Source organism: Emydura macquarii, unplaced genomic scaffold (assembly GCF_026122565.2).
Source record: "Emydura macquarii macquarii isolate MOO-44397 ecotype Brisbane River unplaced genomic scaffold, CSIRO-AGI_Emac_v2 contig_2385, whole genome shotgun sequence".
NCBI lineage: Eukaryota > Metazoa > Chordata > Testudines > Chelidae > Emydura > Emydura macquarii.
The window spans coordinates 27,565-42,488 of NW_027132522.1; the positions used below are offsets into that span (position 1 = coordinate 27,565).

General features: G+C 52.6%; 1 long non-coding RNA gene across 1 annotated transcript; it reads left to right on the forward strand.

Annotated features, from left to right (window-relative positions):
- The first annotated feature begins 1,682 nt into the window (after window positions 1–1,682).
- Window positions 1,683–12,346, forward strand: LOC137161856 (uncharacterized). The gene is made up of 9 exons (XR_010922200.1): window positions 1,683–2,261; window positions 3,381–3,407; window positions 4,471–4,506; window positions 5,631–5,657; window positions 6,392–6,427; window positions 7,552–7,578; window positions 10,412–10,447; window positions 11,549–11,575; window positions 12,311–12,346. It is a non-coding gene; the product is annotated as an uncharacterized lncRNA (long non-coding RNA).
- The last annotated feature ends 2,578 nt before the right edge of the window (window positions 12,347–14,924 follow it).

Consider the following 14,924-nt stretch of genomic DNA (forward strand, 5'->3'; position numbering starts at 1 on the left):
AGCGTTAGATAATTGAGGGCCCTGCAGTTGACTTAACATGCCAAAATTAGGAGTGTATCTGGCAGTAGCATGGGCAGCAGCTAGGGTAGTCATCTAGCTATGTACTCAGGAGGTCTGAACAAGTTTGGAACAGCCCCATGTGACTCTGCTCAGATTGACTCATACTGAAGCCATGATGGTCTCCTTTTCTTCTCTCCCCAGACTGCAGCCAGCTGCGTCAGAGCCTCCGTAAGTTCATTCACATTCCCTTCGAGAGCCCCTGGGCAGAGGCTCCAAGCCACACACCGTGCTAAGCTGATCCAGGAGCATCGACACTGCAAGGCAGTGCTGAATGAACAGTTCGGGCCAAAATCAGAGTCACGCTAGATACCCGAGTCCCACAGCAGCACTGTGAGCTGTCTGCAGCTATGGAGGTTTTCCTACTTTCTTGTCTGGATAGACAGACAGGTGTCACCTCGCCTTTGACAATCCAATGCCAATCCCATTGTTCTGAAGCAGGAGAAGGGGGCAGCAGCTTTCTGTAGCTGACTGCTGAGTGCCGGGTCTTCTGGGCCTCCTCCCAGAATGTGGCTCCCATTTCCATGCTTTGTTGCCAAGGCCGGATGTGAGCCCAAACCATCTGCACGTCCATCCCCGAGTTATACCTGGAGCGTGGATGCTCTAAACCATAGTTTCTCAACCTGTGGTACACATATCCCTGGGGGTACGTGAGACACAGGCACCGGGGTATGCAGCAAAAAACCCATTGGAGGGTGGCGGGTGGCAGCCACTGACTTCTGGGGAAGCCAGGCGACAGCCACCTGTTTCTCTGCCAGTCCCAGCTCCCAGATGGGAGGCAGGCAGCAGCCGCCAGCTTCTGAGGGAGATGGGCAGCAGCCGCCGGCTTATTGCCTGGTCCCACCTCCCAGCTGGGAGGTAGACGGCAGCTGCCCCGGTCCTTGGAAGCTGGGCAGCACCCGCCGGCTTCTTGGGACGTCAGGCGGCAGCTGCAGGCTTGGGCAGCAGCCGCTGGTTTTTTGGGAAGTCGGGTGTTAGCCGCCTGCATCCCACCCAGTCCCAGCTCTCAGGTGGGAGCCTGGCGGCAGCCTCCTTCGCCCTGAGAGCTGGGCTCGCAGCTGGGTGGCAGCCACGCACGCCCCGGCTCTGAGCCGAGAGACAGCCTCCCGCACCTTGGTTTGAAGATGGGCAGCAGCTGCCTGCCGCCTGCCCACATCCCCGGGTCCCAGCCTGCACAGAAGCCTCCTCCGCCCCAGCTTGGAGCAGGTGCAGTCGCCCACCTCCCGGGCTGGCGGCCAGGCGGCAGCTGCGTGCAACTTGCCCAGGTGGCAGCTCCCCTCCCCGGCTCAAAGCCCGGTGCCCAGAAAGTCAGGCGGAGAGCCCAGCGACTTGCCCAGTCCTGGAGCCGGGCTCTACCCACAGGCTTACTTGTCAATTTCACTGTTCTAGCTGAGCAGTGAAACTGAGAACTATGACAGCCCCAGATTTTACCAGGATAGAAATGTTCAGAGGGGGCCGCACAGTGTGATTTGCCCCAGGTCTGCACCCCCCTAGGGACAGCCATGGGGAGCGCTGCTGTCCACTCTGGGATGCTAGTGCCTGCTCGTACCTCACAAGTTCCTGCCTGCGTGAGGAGAACAGCAGGTGACCCTGCCATCAGGCCATAGTGACTGGCTGGCATTGACCTTTGCTCCTATATGGAGGAAAGGGAGGAGGAAGGTGGGGAGAAACAGCAGGGGGTTTTGGGATCTGCCACAGCCACACAGCACTGCAGAACTCAGAACTCTCCTGCTTTACGAGAAACACAGTCATCCAGCGGTGAAAGGGGGAAAAATTGTATTTCTCACAGTGGAAAATTGTGTTGGGAACTTATTAAAATTTTCGTAAGTTAGTGGGTACTTGCTACTTCAAAGGTTGAGAAACACTGCTCTAAAGAGCTGTTAGTAACAGAGAAAAGGAATTCTCCTTAGACGGAAGGGTTGAGAATGGCAGAGCTGTATCGGGATCCAGACTCACGTCTTCCATCAACGTCAGATGCTTTGTAAATCCCAGCTCCCCTGCGTGTTGTTACCAGTAGCCCCCAGCTGGGCTTCTATCAAAGCTGCTGGCAACTGCCCTGGTGCTGGGAGTGTGGCTGTGGGTTGTCTGTAACTAATCCCAGTCATTATGGGGCACATAGCATCACACAGCGCGTATCTCTCTCTAACTCTTTTCTCCTCCCATTTCAGAGACTGAGAAGAATGAGAAGCAGCGATTGAAATCAGGTATTCGGATAATCCTAGTAAATGTGTGTTTGTGCTCTCCCACTATAATGAGACAGGAAAATTACCACACACAAACTATTGACTTCAGTCACCTTCGTGATCATTTACCCGTCCCCTGGAAAAATACAAACACCGCACTGTTTGTGGCTCACATGTTAGTATCATTCTTAATGATGGAGAGTGAGTTTAGTACACATGGATTAGCGGGAATAAATGGAATTGCTGGCAGTTACTGTCATACCATTCAGGCAGATGTATATGAGAACAGGGATCTGTGGGCATTCACTGGAATGCGTCATTTTCTGCATGAAGCTGTCTTACTTGCTCCTGCTATAAGTGGTTCTCCGAGGTCAGCTGGATGACCTGGGTCTGCAGGGCTTGGTTGTCTTCCTGAAGGCAGCCGGCCCACTCTAGCATGTCTGGTGCTCCAGAGGGCAGTGGCTGGATAGCTGGATCTATCCTTCAAGCACCAGGCCCTCTCCTGTAGGCTATGTGGTCAGTGCAGACTGTCAGAACTGGGACATGGGCGGTCAGGTCTAATGGTCAGAACCGGGTCAGAAGCCAGGAGCCAGGCCAGGTGAGGCTACTAGGAGATCAGAGACAGTGCTGAAGGGCAGATAGAGAGCCAGATGTCAAGACGCAGCAGGTCAGGTTTCCAGTGGATCAGAGTCAGGCAGCAGGAGCAGATAGCACAGGGGAGGCAGCACTAAGCAGGGGAAACCCATCTGCACTGGGGACTTCCTGGTCCTGTACTTGGTTAAAATAGAAGCAAGGAACCAGTCAGGATGCCTGGAGTTCCACCAGTCAGAGCCCAGGACTGGAGTTCTCTGTCAGAGCTGAGCTTTGCTTTCTGGGGACTGTTGACAAGTCACTGGCTGAGGGGTTGGAAGATGCTAGCTCCTATGAATCCTGTAGACGAGCGTTCGATAATGAAGGATCCTGCTGTCGACTTAACGAGCCAAAAATAGGAGTGTATCTGGGAGTAGCATGGGCAGCGGCTAGGGTAGTCATCTAGCTACGTACTCAGGAGGTCTGAACAAGTTTGGAACAGCCCTATGTGACTCTGCTCGGATTGACCCACACTGAAGCCATGATGGTCTCCTTTTCTTCTCTCCCCAGACTGCAGCCAGCTGAGTAACAGTCTGGGTAAGTCCATGCACCTTCCCTTAGAGAGCCCCTGGGCAGAGCCTCCGAGCCACACACTGTGCTGAGCAGATCCAGAAGCAGACACTGCAAGGCAGGGCTGAATGAACAGTTCGGGCCAAAATCAGAGTCACACTCGATACCCGAGTCCCACAGCAGCACTGTGAGCTGTCTGCAGCTACGGAGGTTTACCTCCTTTCTTGTCTGGATACATAGACAAGTGTCACCTTGCCTTTGATAATCCAATGCCAATCCCAATGTTCTGAAGCAGGAGAAGGGGGCAGCAGCTTTTTGTAGATGACTGCTGAGTACCGGGTCTTCTGGGCCTCCTCCCAGAACGTGGCTCCCATTTCCATGCTTTGTTGCCATGGCCAGATGTGAGCCCCAACCATCTGCATGTCCATCCCTTAGTTATACCTGGAGCGTGGATGCTCTAAACCATAGTTTCTCAACCTGTGGTACACGTATCCCTGGGGGTACATGAGACACAGGCAGGGGGTACGCAGCAAAAAACCCATTGAATGGTGGTTGGTGACAGCTGCTGACTTCTGGGGAAGCCAGGCGACAGCCACCTGCTTCTCTCCCGGTCCCATTGTCCAATGCCAATCCCATTTTTCTGAAGCAGGATAAGGGGGGCAGCAGCTTTCTATAGATGACTGCTGGAGTGCAGGCTCTTCTAGACCATCTGCAGAACATGGCTTATGTTTCCATGTTTCGTTGCCAAAACCAAATCTCTGATGTGAGCCCCAATCATCGGCACATCCCTCCCCTACTTATACCTGAAGTACGTGGAATTCTCCTTAGGCGGAAGGATTCAGAATATCGGAGGTGTACAGGGATCTAGACCCACATCTTCCATCATATTTAGATACTTCCAAAACCTCAGGTCTCCTCTGTATTGCTGCGTATCACTAACTAAGAGCTCCGCTCCTATCAAAGCTGCTGGCTACTGTACTAAGGCTGGGAGTGTGGCTGTGGGCTGTCTGTAACTAATCCCAGTCATTATGGGGCACATAGCATCACACAGCGCGTATCTCTCTCTAACTCTTTTCTCCTCCCATTTCAGAGACTGAGAAGAATGAGAACAAGCGATTGCAATCAGGTATTTGGATAATCCTAGTAAACGTGTGTTTGTGCTTTCCCACTATAACAAGACAGGGAAATTACCACACACAAACTATGGACTTCAGTCATCTTCGTGATCATCTACCCCTCCCCTGGAAAAATACAAACACTGCACTGTTTGTGGCTCACATGTTAGTATCATTCTTAATGACGGAGAGTGAGTTTAGTGCATATGGATTAGTGGGAGTTAATGGAATTGCTGGTAGTTACTGTCACACCATTCAGGCAGATGTATATGAGAACAGGGATCCGTGGGCATCGCTGAAAAGCATCATTTTCTGCATGAAGCTGTCATACTTGCTCCTGCTATAAGTGGTTCTCTGACGTCAGCTAGATGACGTGGGCCTACAGGGCTTGGTTGTCATCCTGAAAGTGGCCGGCCCACTCTAGCATGTCTGGTGCTCCGGAGGGCAGAGGTTAGAAAGCTGGATCCATCCAATCAGCACCAGGTCCTCTCCTGTAGCCTTTGTGGTCAGTGCAGACTGTCAGAACCGGGACATGGGTGGTCAGGTCTAGTGGTCAGAACCGGGTTGGAAGCCAGGAGCCAGGCCAGGTGAGGCTACCAGGAGATCAGAGTCAGAGGCAGTGCCGAAGGGCAGATAGAGAGCCAGGTGTCAGGAGGCAGCAGGTCAGCTTTCCAGTAGATCAGAGTCAGGCAACAGGAGCAGGTAGCACAGGGGAGGCAGCACTAAGCAGAGGAAACCCAGCTGCACTGGGGACTTCCCGGTCTTGTGCTTGGTTACAATAGAAGTAAGGAAACTGTCAGGAAGCCTGGAGTTCCACCAGGCAGAGCCCAGGACTGGAGTTCTCTGTCAAAGCTGAGCTTTGCGTTCTGGGGACTGTTGACAAGTCATGGCTGGGCGGTAGGAAGATGCTGGCTCCTATGAGTCCTGCGGACAAGCGTTAGATAATTAAAGCCTTTGCTGTTGACTTAGCGTGCCCAAAATAGGAGTGTATCTGGGAGTTTCATGAACAGCGGCTAAGGGCAGTCGCCCAGCTACGTACGCAGGAGGTCCAAACAAGTTTGGAACAGCCCCAAGTGACTTTGCCCGGATTCACCCACACTGAACCCATGATGGTCTGCTTTTCTTCTCTCCCCAGAGTGCAACGAGCTGTCTCACAGTCTCGGTAAGTTCATGCTCTTTCCCTTAGAGAGCCCCTGGGCAGAAGCTCCAAACCACACACCTTCCTGAGCAGATCCAGAACCATCAACACTGCAAGGCAGGGCTGAATGAACAGTTCGGGCCAAAATCAGAGTCACGCTAGATACCCGAGTCCCACAGCAGCACTGTGAGCTGTCTGCAGCTACGGATGTTTACCTCTTTCTTGTCTGGATAGACAGACAGGTGTCACATTGCCTTTGACAATCCAATGCCAATCCCATTGTTCTGAAGCAGGAGAAGGGGGCAGCAGCTTTCTGTAGCTGATTGCTGAGTGCCGGGTCTTCTGGGCCTCCTCCCAGAATGTGGCTCCCATTTCCATGCTTTGTTGCCAAGGCCGGATGTGAGCCCAAACCATCTGCACGTACATCCCTTAGTTATACCTGGAGCGTGTAGCTTTGCTGCTCCAAAGCGCTGTTAGTAACAGAGAAAAGGAATTCTCCTTAGACGGAAGGGTTGAGAATGGCAGAGCTGTATCGGGATCCCGATCCACGTCTCCCATCAAGGTGTGATGGTTTGAAAATCGCAGTTCTCCTGCATGTTATCAGTAGCCCCCAGCCTGGCTCCGATCAAAGCTGCTGGCAACTGCCCTGGTGCTGGGAGTGTGGCTGTGGGGTGCCTGTAACTAACCCCGCTCGTTATGGGGCACAGAGCATCACACAGCGCGTATCTCTCTCTAACTCTTTTCTCCTCCCATTTCAGAGACTGAGAAGAATGAGAAGAAGCGATTGCAATCAGGTATTTGGATAATCCTAGTAAACACGTGTTTGTGCTTTCCCACTATAACAAGACAGGGAAATTACCACACACAAACTATGGACTTCAGTCATCTTCGTGATCATCTACCCCTCCCCTGGAAAAATACAAACACTGCACTGTTTGTGGCTCACATGTTAGTATCATTCTTAATGACGGAGAGTGAGTTTAGTGCATATGGATTAGTGGGAGTTAATGGAATTGCTGGTAGTTACTGTCACACCATTCAGGCAGATGTATATGAGAACAGGGATCCATGGGCCGTGTCTGGAGTGCGCCTTTTTCTGCATGAAGCTGTCTTACTTGCTCCTGTTATAAGTGGTTTTCCGAGGTCAGCTGGATGACCTGGGCCTACAGGGCTTGGTTGTCTGCCTTACGGCGGCCGGCCCACTCTAGCATGTCTGGTGCTCTAGAGGGCAGTAGTTGGATAGCTGGATCGATTCTCCCAGCACCAGGCCCACGTCTGTAGCCTACGTGGTCCATGCAGACTGTCAAAACCGGGACATGGGCGGTCAAGTCTAGTGGTCAGAACCGAGTTGGAAGCCAGGAGCCAAGCCCGGTGAGCCTACCAGGAGATCAGAGTCAGAGACAGTGCCGAAGGGCAGATAGAGAGCCAGGTGTCAGGGGGCAGCAGGTCAGGTTTCCAGTAGCTCAGAGTCAGGCAGCAGGAGCATGTAGCACAGGGGACGCAGCACTAAGCAGGGGAAATCCAGTTGCACTGGGGACGTCCCAGTCTTGTGCTTGGTTAAAATAGAAACAAGGAACCAGTCAGGAAGCCTGGAGTTCCACCAGTTAGAGCCCAGGACTGGAGTTCTCTGTCAGAGCTGAGCTTCGCATTCTGGGGACTGTTGACAAGTCACTGGCTGGGGGTTGGAAGATGCTGGCTCCTATGAGTCCTGTAGATGAGCGTTAGATAATCGAGGGCCCTGCAGTTGACTTAACGTGCCCAAAATAGGAGTGTATCTGGGAGTAGCATGGGCAGTGGCTAGGGTAGTCATCTAGCTACGTACTCAGGAGGTCTGAACAAGTTTGGAACAGCCCCATGTGACTCTGCTCGGATTGACTCACACTGAACCCATGATGGTCTCCTTTTCCTCTCTCCCCAGACGGCAGCCAGCTGCGTCAGAGACTCCGTAAGTTCATGCACCTTCCCTTAGAGAGCCCCTGCGCAGAGGCTCCAAGCCACACACCCTGCTGAGCAGATCCAGAACCATCGACACTGCAAGGCAGGGCTAAATGAACAGTTCGGGCCAAAATCAGAGTCACACTCGATACCCGAGTCCCACAGCAGCACTGTGAGCTGTCTGCAGCTATGGAGGTTTAACTCCTTTCTTGTCTGGATAGACAGACAGGTGTCACCTTGCCTTTGACAATCCAGTGCCAATCCCATTGTTCTGAAGCAGGAGAAAGGGGACAGCAGCTTTCTGTAGATTACTGTTGAGTTCCGGGTCTTCTTGGCCTCCTCCCAGAACGTGGCTCCCATTTCCATGCTTTGTTGCTAAGGTCGGATGTGAGCCCCTGTGATACGACCCGTGCCCAGGGTAGCCAACTGACAATGCCAAGGTCAGGGCAGGCTGCAAAAAGGAGAGCAGATTCTCCCCACGCTGGTGGGTGACACTGAAGCCCGGCTTCCCAACCAGCCACGAACTGCTTCTGATTACCCCACACTGGATATCACGAAGCCAGTCCACATGTGCCCACAGCCCCCTTCACTGCATTTCAGCTCCAGGCTCCCAAATCAACACCAGGTCCAGCAAAGAGACCAATTACTTAAACTCTCTGCTCTTTGCTAAAAGGTTCCCTCTGACCTCAAGGGGTCAGCCACAGCACCAGATCAATATAAGTTTGGATCTTACCTAAAATACCACGCTGGCAGCCAATCCTTTAGTATCTAAACTAAAGGTTTATTATAAAAGAAGGAAATAAACCATGAGAGAAATGTTAAAGGGTTAAAGTAAATCACAGATATACAAATGATTAAAAGTCCCTATACTCCAGGTTTCTGGAAGAAATGTGGATTTGCAGGCTTGTGTAGTTCTCTCTGGTTCACATCCAGCATCTGGATGGGTCTGAGTCCTTCAGTTCAGTTGCAAGATGAATTGGTCCAGAGATAGGTGTACGTCTGCAGACTGGACAGGAGCAAAGACAAAATGGTTTCTCTTGCTTGATCTTATATATCCTCTGTCTTTTCGCCATGTGGCCTGTGAACTTTGCTGGAGTTAAAATGGAGTCCAGAGTCATATGGGCCAATCCTGGTGACTCTTCAGGTGTGCCTGGGGTCCAGTCACGTAAGCAGGTTCTGGTGACTCAGTGGTGATGCTGGCTTCTTTCTCTGGGCCCCTCGCACCTGGGAAGGCCTTAATGGGCCATTATGAACTGCCCCCCCTCTCAAGTCAGCCCGCATGACAGCCCCAACCATCCGCACGTCCATCCCCTAGTTATACCTGGAGCGTGGATGCTCTAAACCATAGTTTCTCAACCTGTGGTACGCGTACCACTGGGGGTATGTGAGACACAGGCGGGGGTACGCAGCAAAAGACCCATTCAGGGGTGGCGGGTGGCAGCTGCTGACTTCTGGGGAAGCCAGGCGACAGCCACCTGCTTCCCGCCCTGTCCCAGCTCCCAGATGGGAGGCAGGCAGCAGCCACCAGCTTCTGAGGGAGGTGGGCAGCAGCCGCTGACTTGCTGCCCAGTCCCACCTTCTAGCTGGGATGTCAGGCGGCAGCTGCAGGCTTGGGCAGCAGCCGCTGGCTTTTTGGGAAGTCGGGTGTTAGCCGCCTGCATCCCACCCAGTCCCAGCTCCTAGGTGGGAGTCCAGCAGCAGCCTCCTGCACCCTGGGAGCTGGGCTCACAGCTGGGTGGCAGCCACCCGCGCCCCAGCTCTGAGCCGAGAGACAGCCTCCCGCACCTTGGTTTGAAGATGGGCAGCAGCTGCCTGCCGCCTGCCCACATCCCCGGGTCCCAGCCTGCACAGAAGCCTCCTCCGCCCCAGCTTGGAGCAGGTGCAGTCACCCACCTCCCGGGCTGGCGGCCACATGGCAGCTGCCTGCAACATGGCCAGGTGGCAGCTCCCCTCCCCGGCTCAAAGCCCGGTGCCCAGAAAGTCAGGCGGAGAGCCCAGCGACTTGCCCGGTCCTGCAGCCGGGCCCTACCCACAGGCTTACTTGTGAATTTCACTGCTCTAGCTGAGCAGTGAAACTGAGAACTATGACAGCCCCAGATTTTACCAGTATAGAAATGTTAAGAGGGGCCTGCACAGTGTGATTTGTCCCAGGCCTGCACCCCACTAGGGACAGCCATGGGGAGTGCTGCTACCCATGCAGGTGGGCCGCTACTGCCTGCTCATATCTCAAAAGTTCCCACCTGCATGAGGAGAACAGCAGGTGACCCCGCTATCAGGATATAGTGATTGGCTGGCGTTGACCTTTGCTCCTATATGGAGGAAAGGGAGGAGGAAGGTGGGGAGAAACAGCAGGGGGGTTTGTGATCTGCCACAGCCACACAGCACTGCAGAACTCAGAACTCTCCTGCTTTACGAGAAACACAGTCGTCCAGCGGTGAAGGGGGGAAAGATTGTATTTCTCACAGTGGAAAATGGAGTGTTGGGTACTTATTAAAATTTTCAGAAGTTAGGGGCTACTTGCTACTTCAAAGGTTGAGAAACACTGCTCCAAAGCGCTGTTAGTAACACAGAAAAGGAATTCTCCTTTGACGGAAGGGTTGAGAATGGCAGAGCCGTATCAGGATCCAGATCCACGTCTTCCATCGACGTCAGATGCTTTGTAAATCCCAGCTCTCCTCCGTGTTATCAGTAGCCCCCAGCTGGGCTTCTATCAAAGCTGCTGGCACCTGCCCTGGGGCTGGGAGTGTGGCTGTGGGGAGCCTGTAACTAACCCCACTCGTTATGGAGCACATAGCATCACACAGCGCGTATCTCTCTCTAACTCTTTTCTCCTCCCATTTCAGAGACTGAGGAGACTGAGAAGAAGCGATTGCAATCAGGTATTTGTATAATCCTAGTAAATGTGTGTTTGTGCTTTCCCACTATAACAAGACAGGGACATTACCACACACAAACTATGGACTTCAGTCACCTTCATGATCATTTACCCCTTCCCTGGAAAAATACAAACACTGCAGTCTTTGTGACTCACATGTTAGTATCATTCTTAATAATGGAGACTGAGTTTAGTACACATGGATTAGTGGGAGTAAATGCAATTGCTGGTAGTTACTGTCAAACCATTCAGGCAGATGTATATGAGAACAGGGATCCGTGGGCCGTGGCTGGGTCATTTTCTCCATGAAGCTGTCTTACTTGCTCCTGCAATAAGTGGTTTTACGACGTCAGCTGGGCGACCTGGGCCTGCAGGGCTTGGTTGTCTTCGTGAAGTCGGCCGGCCCACTCTAGCATGGCTGGTGCTCCAGAGGGCAGTGGATCCATCCTCCCACCACCAGGCCCATGTCTGTAGCCTACGTGGTCCATGCAGACTGTCAGAAATGGGAAATGGGTGGTCAGGTCCAGTGGTCAGAACCAGGTCAGAAGCCAGGAGCCAGGCCAGGTGAGACTACCAGGAGATCAGAGTCAGAGACAGTGCCGAAGGGCAGATGGAGATGCAGGAGGCAGCAGGTCAGGTTTCCAGTAGATCAGAGTCAGGCATCAGGAGCAGGTAGCACAGGGGAGGCAGCACTAAGCAGAGGAAACCCAGCTGCACTGGGGACTTCCCGGTCTTGTGCTTGGTTAAAATAGAAGCAAAGAAGCAGTCAGGAAGCCTGGAGTTCCACCAGGCAGAGCCCAGGACTGGAGTTCTCTGTCAGAGCTGAGCTTTGCGTTCTGGGGACTGTTGACAAGTCATGGCTGGGCGGTAGGAAGATGCTGGCTCCTATGAGTCCTGCGGACGAGCGTTAGATAATTAAAGCCTCTGCTGTTGACTTAACGTGCCCAAAATAGGAGTGTATCTGGGAGTTGCATGAACAGCGGCTAAGGGCAGTCGCCCAGCTACGTACGCAGGAGGTCCAAACAAGTTTGGAACAGCCCCAAGTGACTTTGCCCGGATTGACCCACACTGAACCCATGATGGTCTCCTTTTCTTCTCTCCCCAGAGTACAACAAGCTGAGTGACAAACTCGGTAAGTCCATGCACCTTCCCTTAGAGAGCCCCTGGGCAGAAGCTCCAAGCCATACACCTCCCTGAACAGATCCAGAACCATCAACACTGCAAGGCGGGGCTGAATGAACAGGTTGAGCCAATATCAGAGTCACACTAGATACCCGAGTCCCACAGCAGCACTGTGAGCTGTCTGCAGCTACGGAGGTTTACCTGCTTTCTTGTCTGGATAGACAGACAGGTGTCACCTTGCCTTTGACAATCCAATGCCAATCCCATTGTTCTGAAGCAGGAGAAGGGGGCAGCAGCTTTCTGTAGCTGACTGCTGAGTGCCGGGTCTTCTGGGCCTCCTCCCAGAACGTGGCTCCCATATCCATACTTTGTTCCCAAGGCCAGATGTGAGCCCAAACCATCTGCACGTACATCCCTTAGTTATACCTGGAGCGTGTAGCTTTGCTGCTCCAAAGCGCTGTTAGTAACAGAGAAAAGGAATTCTCCTTAGACGGAAGGGTTGAGAATGGCAGAGCTGTATCGGGATCCCGATCCACGTCTCCCATCAAGGTGTGATGGTTTGAAAATCGCAGTTCTCCTGCATGTTATCAGTAGCCCCCAGCCTGGCTCCGATCAAAGCTGCTGGCAACTGCCCTGGTGCTGGGAGTGTGGCTGTGGGGTGCCTGTAACTAACCCCGCTCGTTATGGGGCACAGAGCATCACACAGCGCGTATCTCTCTCTAACTCTTTTCTCCTCCCATTTCAGAGACTGAGAAGAATGAGAAGAAGCGATTGCAATCAGGTATTTGGATAATCCTAGTAAACACGTGTTTGTGCTTTCCCACTATAACAAGACAGGGAAATTACCACACACAAACTATGGACTTCAGTCATCTTCGTGATCATTTACCCCTCCCCTGGAAAAATACAAACACTGCACTGTTTGTGGCTCACATGCTAGTATCATTCTTAATGATGGAGAGTGAGTTTAGTGCACATGGATTAGTGGGAGTTAATGGAATTGCTGGTAGTTACTGTCACACCATTCAGGCAGATGTATATGAGAACAGGGATCCATGGGCCGTGTCTGGAGTGCGCCTTTTTCTGCATGAAGCTGTCTTACTTGCTCTTGCTATAAGTGGTTCTCCGAGGTCAGCTGGATGACCTGGGCCTACAGGGCTTGGTTGTCTGGCTGAAGGCGGCCGGCCCACTCTAGCATGTCTGGTGCTCCAGAGGGCAGCGGTTGGATAGCTGGATCCATCCTCCCAGCACCAGGCCCTCTCCTGTAGCCTATATGGTCCATGCAGACTGTCAGAACCAGGACATGGGCGGTCAGGTCTAGTGGTCAGAACCGGGTTGGAAGCCAGGAGCCAGGCCAGGTGAGGTTACCAGGAGATCAGAGTCAGAGGCAGTGCCGAAGGGCAGATAGAGAGCCAGGTGTCAGGAGGCAGCAGGTCAGGGTTTTCAGGAGATCAGAGTCAGGCAGCAGGAGCAGGTAGCACAGGGGAGGCAGCACTAAGCAGGGGAAAACCAGCTGCACTGGGGACTTCCAGGTCTTGTGCTTGGTTAAAATAGAAGCAAGGGGCCATTCAGGATGCCTGGAGTTCCACCAGGCAGAGCCCGGGACTGGAGTTCTCTGTCAGAGCTGAGCTTCGCATTCTGGGGACTGTTGACAAGTCACTGGCTGGGGTTGGAAGATGCTGGCTCCTATGAGTCCTGTGGAGACGAGCGTTAGATAATTGAGGCCCTGCAGTTGACTTAACGTGCCAAAATTAGGAGTGTATCTGGGAGTAGCATGGGCAGCAGCTAGGGTAGTCATCTAGCTACGTACTCAGGAGCTCTGAACAAGTTTAGAACAGCCTATGTGACTCTGCTCAGATTGACTCATACTGAAGCCATGATGGTCTCCTTTTCTTCTCCCAGACTGCAGCCAGCTCGTCAGAGCCTCCGTAAGTTCATTCACATTCCCTTCGAGAGCCCCTGGGCAGGGCTCCAAGCCACACACCGTGCTTAGCTGATCCAGGAGCATCGACATTGCAAGGCAGTGCTGAATGAACAGTTCGGGCCAAAATCAAGTGCCTCGATACCCGAGTCCCACAGCAGCACTGTGAGCTGTCTGCAGCTACGGAGGTTTTCCTACTTTCTTGTCTGGATAGACAGACAGGTGTCACCTTGCCTTTGACAATCCAATGCCAATCCCATTGTTCTGAAGCAGGAGAAGGGGGCAGCAGCTTTCTGTAGGTGACTGCTGAGTGCCGGGTCTTCTGGGCCTCCTCCCACAACGTGGCTCCCATTTCCATGCTTTGTTGCCAAGGCCAGATGTGAGCCCAAACCATCTGCACATCCATCCCCGAGTTATACCTGGAGCGTGGATGCTCTAAACCATAGTTTCTCAACCTGTGGTACACATATCCCTGGGGGTACGTGAGACACAGGCACCGGGGTATGCAGCAAAAACCCATTGGAGGGTGGCGGGTGGCAGCCACTGACTTCTGGGGAAGCCAGGCGACAGCCACCTGCTTCTCTCCCGGTCCCATTGTCCAATGCCAATCCCATTTTTCTGAAGCAGGATAAGGGGGCAGCAGCTTTCTATAGATGACTGCTGAAGTGCAGGCTCTTCTAGACCATCTCCAGAACATGGCTCATGTTTCCATGTTTAGTTGCCAAAACCAAATCTCTGATGTGAGCCCCAATCATCGGCACATCCCTCCCCTACTTATACCTGAAGTACGTGGAATTCTCCTTAGGCGGAAGGATTCAGAATATCAGAGGTGTACAGGGATCTAGACCCACATCTTCCATCATATTTAGATACTTCCAAAACCTCAGGTCTCCTCTGTATTGCTGCGTATCACTAACTAAGAGCTCCGCTCCTATCAAAGCTGCTGGCTACTGTACCAAGGCTGGGAGTGTGGCTGTGGGGTGTCTGTAACTAATCCCAGTCATTATGGGGCACATAGCATCACACAGCGCGTATCTCTCTCTAACTCTTTTCTCCTCCCATTTCAGAGACTGAGAAGAATGAGAACAAGCGATTGCAATCAGGTATTTGGATAATCCTAGTAAACACGTGTTTGTGCTTTCCCACTATAACAAGACAGGAAATTACCACACACAAACTATGGACTTCAGTCCATCTTCGTGATCATCTACCCCTCCCCTGGAAAAATACAAACACTGCACTGTTTGTGGCTCACATGTTAGTATCATTCTTAATGATGGAGAGTGAGTTTCGTGAATATGGACTAGTGGGAGTTAATGGAATTGCTGGCAGTTACTGTCTTTCAGGCAGATGTATATGAAAACAGGGATCCGTGGGCATTCACTGGAATGCATCATTTTCTGCATGAAGCTGTCTTACTTGCTCCTGCTATAAGTGG